The sequence below is a fragment of the Sinocyclocheilus rhinocerous genome, unplaced genomic scaffold (assembly GCF_001515625.1).
Source record: "Sinocyclocheilus rhinocerous isolate Xijiao unplaced genomic scaffold, SAMN03320098_v1.1 scaffold888, whole genome shotgun sequence".
Classification (NCBI taxonomy): domain Eukaryota; kingdom Metazoa; phylum Chordata; class Actinopteri; order Cypriniformes; family Cyprinidae; genus Sinocyclocheilus; species Sinocyclocheilus rhinocerous.
The window spans coordinates 324,764-334,675 of NW_015634016.1; the positions used below are offsets into that span (position 1 = coordinate 324,764).

A 9,912-nucleotide genomic window follows, 5' to 3' on the forward strand; every position below is an offset into this window, starting at 1 on the left:
GAAACACTGTCTAAGCTGTTCGCCAATCACAACGCACTGGGAAAGCTAACCAATCACATCACATTTCGTTTTTCGGAAGGCGGGCCTTCATCAAACCCAGAACTAATCGAGCCGTTTGTGCTAGGCTGGGGAGGAAGGTATTGTAATAATGTAAATTATGTAAAAAATAATGCGTATTTCGAACCACCAAGCATGAGAGCATGTTCTAGTACACCCCCAAAACAAATTCAAGACATTGTAAAAGAGCATAATAGGACCCCTTTAAATAAAACCTCAATGTCATTGGTGTTCTGTTTCTTGATTCTACCAGTTTAAAAGTGTTAGTTTTTACTGGCGTTCCCATAAAGTACACTTGAATAATTTACTGAAATTAGAGTGTGTATACAGTAAAAGAGAGGGGGAGAGAGACAGAATAATCAGGTAGTGAAACAGTAATTTGTCATGCCCTGTGTTTGAGACCTACGCCACCCATGTGGCTGTCTTAACTACATCCCTTACATAAACAACATTACCGCAAATAGGCACACAGGAGGAAATGGAAGTCCTCTGGTCCAGATGATATCATTACACTGAGTGTTCACTGTCAATTAACATCATGTTTATAAAGAACCTTGTTATGTAACTCGACACATCTTGATTGTTATTTTGATGTTGATGTGCATTCAGACAAGCTATCAGGGCTTGTCACTTTTGGTTTGCCAGCTACTGTGTGCAGGTTTAAAACATATATTGTTCTATTCATATTATTATTGAGTATTTTGGTCTAACACAGTGTTTCTCTGTATTTCTTTGTCTTGTATTTTAATCAACATGAAACCAGAAATGAGTTCCTCCTACATCATACACAATAGTCAGGTCCAATCCTTGAAATTAATTGGCCAAACAGCATTTTAAGAGCTTTTAAAACATTTTTTTTTTTAATAAAGCAGGGTTTACAAGTGTGCAGAGAGCGAAAAATGTAAGAGTGATTATAGAACGCTTTGAGTGGGGAGAGAAAAATCACAAACTATTCCAGACTGGCTTTCGAAATGCACATGCTTGATGCCTTTGCCTTCTTTTGGAACTATTTTGTTTATAAATAAGAAACATACAAACTAACTTGCCTATTTTGCCTGTAATGTTGCTCAATATCTTCTACTTTATTGATGGTTGTATAAATTCAATATTACAATCACAATCATGTAATTGTTCTGACTATCAGCACATGTGCAGCATATTCATTTTAAAATGAGTTAATTTGACAGTCCTAATATTTTTAGAATTTAATAAGTCATTTTCTGTGTTATAGATTTAATAAAGAAAATATTCCCTAGACCCAGGTACTAGAAATATTTCTTAGGGTGAGTGTAGCAAGGTTGAAAATCACTGCACTAAGACATGCACGCACGCGCACGCGTCAAGCATCACAACATCCGCAGGTGAAAGAAATACTTGTTATTGTTTGTATGATGCTCTCATTTCTGGTCTTTGTATGTAACAAACCAAGTGCTCATGCTGACAGACACAAAGCTAATATAGTTCAGACCTCGTCTTAGTGTATTAGCTCGTGGATGATTAAAATAGCCGTTCCAAAGCCCACTTAGCGGCGCAGAAGTGACGCACTGAGTCTAATTGATTGGTGACTGTCTTCCGTAAAATACTGAATTAATACAAAACGTAACTCTAAATACAGATTTACTGAAGGCGTATTTTTGGGCTTTATACAGGCCAAATGAAATCCCACGCTGCTTCTTACTAAACATTCAGCGTCTTACCGTCAAAATAGCCTAAGACACACGCTCTCAAACAACACATACAGACCCAAATTACAAAAACCGAGTAAGCTGCCTACCTAGTCAGCATCAATTCAAGCGCGTTTTCGATGCCCAAAAACGCGTTCTAGGTAGACAGCTCTCTAGATTAAGGGAATGAGCAACTATTATGAAGGAAAGCAGCACTCACATCTCTGAATTTGTCCCATCTCCCGGTCAACCATTTGTCGTCCAAAAAATTGCCGTTGTCGTTGCGGGCAGAAGCTCCGGCGATCAGCAGCGCGCACACACCGACCAGCACAAGCATCTGCATCGAGACAGAGAGAGAAATCAACACCCTGATAAACACAGCGACATGAAACGCCGAATAACCGCTCCAGTAATCCCTTATGCGTCACCTTCAAGAGGAGAATGTGAGCGCTGTCATTGACTGAAGAGCTCCGTGCTAAGACTCAACTGATCTTCTCTCTCGCTCGCTCTCTCGCTCTCTCTCTCTCTCTCTCTCTCTCTCTCCAGATAAAGCGTACAGGGGGCGTGCGCTGTCTTTCCATTTAACATCGAGTCTAATTATTTTTTTCTCTATATGGGTTATACGTACATCTGAATGAGAACTATTACAAATGTAAATGATCAAATAAATAGATAAATAAATATTCAACTTAAATTAACATATTAAACTTGTACAGACGTGCCCAAACTTCTTACTAAGGTCCACAAATCAAACTCTCATGAGGACCGTAATAAATAAATAATCAAATAAATGTAAATGCAAAATAAAACCAATACAGCAAACAAAAAGATAAATTAGAAATAACAATATGCTGTGGGAATATTATTTGAAAAACCACATTCACTTATATTCTGTAGCTACATTTCAATGCAAAAATGTGGGTGAAAAAGAAAAAAAAAATTGAAAGTCAGTTCACATATAGGCTACTGTTTAAACCTATACTTTAGAAGTCTTTAAAAGTCCAAAGAAAGGCTACAAAAATTGACCCTGAACACCTTTATTAGCAAGGACAAAAAAAAATCTTGTGTGATTTTGTGGATATTTTGCATTATTTGGTCTATTACAGCAGCTCATGAACTGAAAGGGGACGAATTCTTAAAATCAGACATTTTCAACTTAAGCTTTCCAGACATGCATTACTATGCAGACAGTTTTTTTTTTACAATTTTTTTTTTTTTTTTTACAAATTGAAGGATGAGCACTTTAATTATTGACAATAATAGTAGCTTAAGCTGTTTTGAACCCAAAACATTCCTTTAATGGCTTGAGGCACAATTGAGCTCAAAGTACATAAACTGGCACCCCAACCACAAACAGTAGCAGGGATCGCATGAGCTCATGAAAAAAAAAAAAAAGTCACTTTAGATGAAAGTGACTGCAAGATGCATGTATAAATGTTTCCCTGTTAGAGTCACTAATATCTTTTGCCATTGTTTTTATGCTCTCACACCTTGGGATGCTCATCCTGAGGTATATTAGCTCCAGCTCCACCCCTGGCATTGTTCACCCACACCTGTGCCCCGTCTGCCATTACAGTATCTCACTCAGCACTTGCTGAGATACTCAAATTCTTACTTACTCTGTGTGTTTTTGGAGCAACATTTTACAGCTTTACATTTTCTTCAGATGTACCTAATCCCTTAAAGAGATATAATCCCGTAAAGAAAAAGTCGTAAAGAATTTTTGTAAAGAAAATTTACCCTTGGTTGGTATCTAGTTAGAATTCCTCTTATGGATCCTAAATCGATCTAAAAGACCTACAGACCTTCACACAGCATACAGTTCAACATTTTCATAAATCAGCATATAAGTTTTAGTATTACAATAAGCCTTGAGTCATAAGTCTGACTATACACACATTCACACTCGTCAAACAATTTTCCTCTATCTCTTGTCAGTTTCAGTGCTTAGGCCTGTTTCACACATACAGCGTCTGTCGTGTGACCAGCGCATATTCATTTCTTCAACCATATTAACAGGTTACAGCATTCCCACTGTGCGCGTGAGCAGCGTTGCTCCTCAGAAGCCTCCCTTGCATGCCACTGAACACAGACTTTCTTGCTGAGCCTGTTTTTGCTGTGTGTCACACTGAATTCAGCGGGAAAAACATACACTTTAAAGCTATTTATTAACACTTTTGCAGGCTTTTATGAAGAAACATAAAATAATAGCACAAACTACTCACCCACGGTATGAAAAAAGGTTTTTTAAACCTCATACTGGGGTTGGGTTCCATTTTGTGTAGAGTTCAGTAATTATCATTTGAGTGTAAATGTGATATTGAAGTTTTTTTCCAGTAAGTTCTACAAATAGCTCTAAATCAGGGGTGCCCAAACTCGGTCCTGGAGGGCCGGTGTCCTGCAGAGTTTAGCTCCAAACAAATGTAGTAAAACAGATAATGTCCTGACAGAAAATTACTAGTACAACAAGTTTACGGACATTTTCTTCAACCCTAAAACACAACACAAACAATGCAGTGTGTAATTTAAAATAAATGTAAAACACCTGTGAACAATCAACACAGAAAAATTCCTTCATATTCACATGGTACACCATGGCTGAAATTAGAAATCACTTTTTTTTCTGTTATCCTGCCACTTTGCTTTTACACTGTTTGTGTTTGCATTGTGAAACAGGCCTTAAAGGAATAGTTCACCCAAAAGTAAAAATTTTTGATTATTGTGATGTTTTTATCAGCTGCTTGTACTGTCATGCTGATGGCACCCATTCATTGCAGAGGATTCATTGGTGAGGAAGTGATGTAATGCTAAATTTCTCCAAATCTGTTCTGATGATAAAAAGAAAAGAAAAGAAAAGAGCACAAAAGAAGATTTTAAAGAATGTAGGTTTTGGTGACCATTGACTTCCATCGTATGGACAAATAAACACAGAGGTATTTCTCAAAATATCTTTTTTTTATGTTCCACAGCAGAAAGAAAGGCAGTGTAAATAGTATTTTCTGGACTTGAGTTTATTGGGCTAGTAAAAATGAATAAGTAATGGTGGACAAAGAAAGTACTGCAGTATGTAAGAAATTAAGGAGTCTGGGGCACATCTAACTAAGACCAATAAAATATTTAAAGCAGAAAAAATGGTCTAAGAGCTAGTGGGTCACCTGAATCCATAAGGGAGAATGATGTGAGAATAAGATTTAATGTGTGAAGGAACTATATTTCTTAGAGAAGAAAAAGCAAAGGCCCGGTTTAGCACCCTCTGCTGTTTGAAAGAGAGGTCAAAAACTCTAGATAATGACTTGGCATGTTTTTTTTTATTTTTATTGAGTGACAGGGGTATAATGGGGCAATAATGAATTGTGTTATATCAGTGTGCCAAAATACTTGCAGGAAAACATAAAGTAATTCAAGTGCATTGCTGTTTTGCACAAACACATACACACTCTGGACAAAAGACAAGTGTTCTGGTCATAGTGTGTTCTGTATTATTTAAAGCATGATTAAAAATGCAGTACTGGGCTTGAGATGTAGCAAAGAGTGATTTTCTTCTGCTCTCTCTCTCACACACACACCTACCTCTGCTTTCACTCTCTCTTACCACCTATACGGTGTGCTGGCAGGTGGGAAAGGGGAGGTACATTTTCTCAGGTTTTTTTTATTTTATTTTATTTTTATGAGAGGAGATTTCAGGGGAAGTGACTGATTTAATATAAATTTTTTTTTTGGCAGAATTTGACCTCTTTCGCTTGCCTTTAAAAATATGGGATTTAAAAAATAAAAAAAAACGTGTAAATGTATGCACACCTATATTTTCTTTAAAAGGGATCTGGAAGTGTGAACAGATGGCTCAGCAGACGAATCAAAAGAGGAAGTCTGCAAACAACAGACCCCCACAAAACTTATCCTCACAGTACTTGGAGTGGTTTGCAATTTGTACAACGTTTTGTTATTAAAGAAATAGTTCACTCAACAATGAAAATTTGCTAAAATTTACTCACCCTCAAGATGAAGATAAGTTTGCTTCTTCATTGGACCATGACTTGGAGAAATTTAGCATTAGCTACATCACTTGCTCACCAATGGATTGCAGTAAATGGGTGCCATCAAATGAGAATGCAAAAAACTGATAAAAGCATGATAATTCACAAGTTACCCACAAGACTCCAGTCCATCAATTAACATCTTGTGAGTGAAATCCATCATTAAGGCATTTTAAATTTTAACCATTGGCTGAAATATTAAACCATATTCCATTATAACGCTGCCTCCAGTGAAATAGTCCATCCCCTGTTGGCCTCTATAAAAATTTACCAATATTTGTTTAGAATGGTTTTGGACTGTTTTCAGTTGTAAACGTTGCTTGATCTGGGCATATTTTGTATTTCTGATTCAGACGACTTTCACTGCATAACACAACATAATAGATAAAAGACTCTATTTTAGCCTGAAACAAAAAACATCTTAATTTGTTTATAACAAACACACATCTTTTTGCTTCAGAAGATGTTAACTGATGGACTGGAGTCGTGTGGATTACTTGTGGATTATTGAGATACTTTTATTAGCTCTTTGGACTCATTCTGACGGCACCCATTCACTGCAGAGGATTGATTGGAGAGCAAGTGATGTAATACTAAATATCTCCAAATCTGTTTTGATGAAAAAATAAACTCATCTACATCTTGGATGGCCTGAGGGTAAATACATTTTCATTCTGGGGGAACTATTCCTTTAAAATGACCAAATTTTGACTTTGGTATGTAAATTTGAAAATATATGTCATCAAGTAATTATTACAATATTCACATTATTGAAATACAAAACTAAAATGCAATTGCACAAATAACATTCAATCACTTGTACTATGTAAAAAGTGAAGAGTGTCTTTGTATGTAGCCTGAGTCTGAATGTGATCTATGTCTGATTTACCTCCGTGGGAAAAATGAAAAAAATGAAATGAAAAAATACGAACATTTACAGTGATGGCAAAGTCCCTCTTTTCAGTTCTGACATGCTAGGCTTCTTTCAGATCATTGTTAATTGAAAAGCATTTTTGTCTTGGCATTTCTGCAGCCAGCAGCTATCGCTGTTGTTATGGCAACTATTTACGAGTTAATTTGCTGAGAGATGTTTTGGAATGAAAGTATCAGCAACTTGCAATGGCAAAGAATCAACGTCCTTCCCACTGTAATTCTATTGAGAACACAAACATCACCAGAGATAGTAGCTAGAAGGACATTGAGGATTTTAGCCAACAACTAGAACTGGGACATATTAACATTTTAATTGACTGGACACACTTTGTCAAACTGGGACACCTGGGACTGGGACATATGCAAATCTATATTGCTATCTACTTAGCATTTCATTTACAATGCACATATTGTAAAAGACACACAAAAACACACATAAAAAATGGGGACATCAAAATCAACTGGTTTTATTCAGGTCAAAAATATTATTTAGCACCACGGTATAAACCTATAGCCTATACATTAATTTATAACCAGCAAACCTCTGTTTTATATGTTAAATCAGGAAGAATTAGCTCTTTAATGTGCAGTTGTAGGTTACCAGTGCAGTTTTAACTATTCATGGTGCAAAAACCAAGAGCACGGAATAAAAAAAAAAAAATCTTTTAGATAAATGTTTGATAAAGACTAAAGAATCCTGTCATTATTTACTTACCCTTGTGTAATTCCAAGCTGTTATTTTTTATTTTTTTTGCAAAACACGAAAAGGAGGATTTAAGGTTTAGGGTTTTTTTTTTTCCATACAGTCATCTAAAATCACTCATGATGCTCATTATGCAAATATATGTAGCACTTTATGTATGTCTCAGGTTCAAGAGCGTCAGACCTGCACCATAGGTGTTATACTTCATTTCACGTCACTTGAGAGCTACATAGAGTAATGATTTGCATGAATGATTTGATTTGAAGGTGAAAATGAGTGCAAAGTTATCATATGTCTTTACAAGAGAGCATGTGAGTCTGGAAAAACCTAAGGGTTCTTATATTTCTAACTGTAGTGTCAGCAACATCAAGGTTGTGAATTTGATTCTCAGGAAATGCATGAACTGCTAAAAAATGTATACTGTGAAATGTAAGTTGCATCAGGGAAAAAAAGCTTACTGTAATGTAAGTGAGAGTGAGTACATAATTGCATGATCTTTCTTTTAAAATTGGAAAGAAAGAAAAATACAGAGACAAAACAGAATAAGAGATAGAGTTTCAGAAAGAGTGATGGCCTGAAGAGAAATGCATGATGGGTTATCTCATCGCAGAGGGCTTTTTACACATGACAAGTTTGACCTTGTGCACCTGCAGAGAGGAAGAGAAAAATAAAGTAAATGAATAAATCTTTAATTAAATCAAGCTTTCAGTGAACATGTTGTTCCTTAGGCTCGACTGAGTTTTACCTGACGTGTAACGATTTCACACTTACAGGTTACGAGTGCATGTGTGTGTGTAATCGTAAAATGGTTCCATTAGAAGCTATCTAAAAACAAATACGTGTGTACACAGAAACAGGAAGGTGAGAGATCAGATTAATGAGAGTGAAAGCACAGGACGCCCATGTGTGCACCCGTGTCCCTCATTATGTGAACAACATGAAAGGAAAAGAGAATCTTTTAGCAACTCTGCGCTTTGGTTAACAAGTTATTATCAACACTCATTGTTCTCTAAATGTGTGTGAGTGTGGCAGTGTGTGTGTTTGTGTATGAGTGAACGGCTGTTCTCACGCAAAAGAGATTATGGTCATTCCTTGCTGAAAGGCAGACATGTGAGGCCTGAAATGTATTTAAAACGTGATAAGTAACAGGATTGCAAATGTGATGTATAATACCACTCAGTAAACTGTTTGTAATTGTTTCAAAATATACTACCATTCAAAGTTTGGGTTTAGTAAGATTTTTATTTTTTAAGAAATTAATACTTTTATTCAGCAAAGATGCGTTAAATTCATTAAATTGATCAAAAGTGACTGATACATTTATAAATATATGTAAATAAAAGCTGTTGTCCTATCACAGTTTCCCTATCTATCTATCTATCTATCTATCTCTCTATCTATCTATCTATCTATACACATTAAACAACACAACAGTAAAAACTGGAAATAAATAAATAAATAAATAAATAAAAGAAAATATAGAAGGACAGTTATTCAGATGAAACATTAAATACTAAACATTACATCCAACAATGGAATACTCAGCTTGGGAAACTAAAATTAAACTGCTTACTCATCTTTAAGGATATGTCTCCCTCTGCTGGTTTGTCATGGACAATTCAGCGCAGTGCAGTTTTCAAATTTACCTCTGGTTGACAGTATTTTATAGCAACTAAATAAAGCTCACTTCGCTTCATAAGCTTTATATATATTTATCAATTCAACGCTGCATACATATATACTCTTAAAATAATTCACTTTTTCCACTTTATGTCTGATCTCAGTGAAAACAGACCCTCAGTAGCCTTATTATTTATGTAGGAGCTGTAACTAGTGGAAGGACATTCAAGTCTCGCCCTTTCCAAATGCAATTTTAAAACATTCAGATACCCTCATTTGTCTGGGCTTCATTTTATGTTAAATCAAACACAACCAGAAAATTCATCTATTAGACTGAGATTCTCAGTCCCTTTCTCAAATCTGATAGCCTACTAAAATGGTTCGTTATAAAATAATTTGAAAATACTGCACTGTAAATGACAACTCCAGACAAGGATTGTTCCATTCTTCTGGTGCATTTTCTAGTGTTTTTCTCTTCTTTTATTGGTTTAGTTTTTTTTTAAAGGAGTCATATGATGTTGCTAAAAAGAACATTATTTTGTGTATTTGGTGTAATGAAATGTGTTTATGCGGTTTAAGGTTAAAAAAACACATTATTTTCCACATACTGTACATTATTGTTTCTCCTCTATGCCCCGCCTTTCTGAAACGCGTCGATTTTTACAAAGCTCATCGGTCTGAAAAGCGAGGTGTGCTCTGATTGGTCAGCTATCCAGTGCGTTGTGATTGGCCGAATATTATGCAAATCTTCCCACGTCGTGACGTAGATATGTGGGGGTGTGTTAGAACGAGGTGTTTTAGGTAGGTGTGGTTGACTCTTAACTTTTATAAAGAATATCTCTTTGGATTTGAGACTTTAGTCTTTGCAACTTTACAGATCTTCTTTATGCACCAAGAGCTT

At 35.8% G+C, this 9,912-nt stretch overlaps 1 pseudogene; it reads right to left on the reverse strand.

The window, feature by feature from the left end:
- The window catches only part of LOC107745066 (testican-3-like), a 48,302-nt pseudogene extending 45,010 nt beyond the window's left edge, over window positions 1-3,292 (reverse strand).
- Window positions 3,293-9,912: the final 6,620 nt, after the last annotated feature.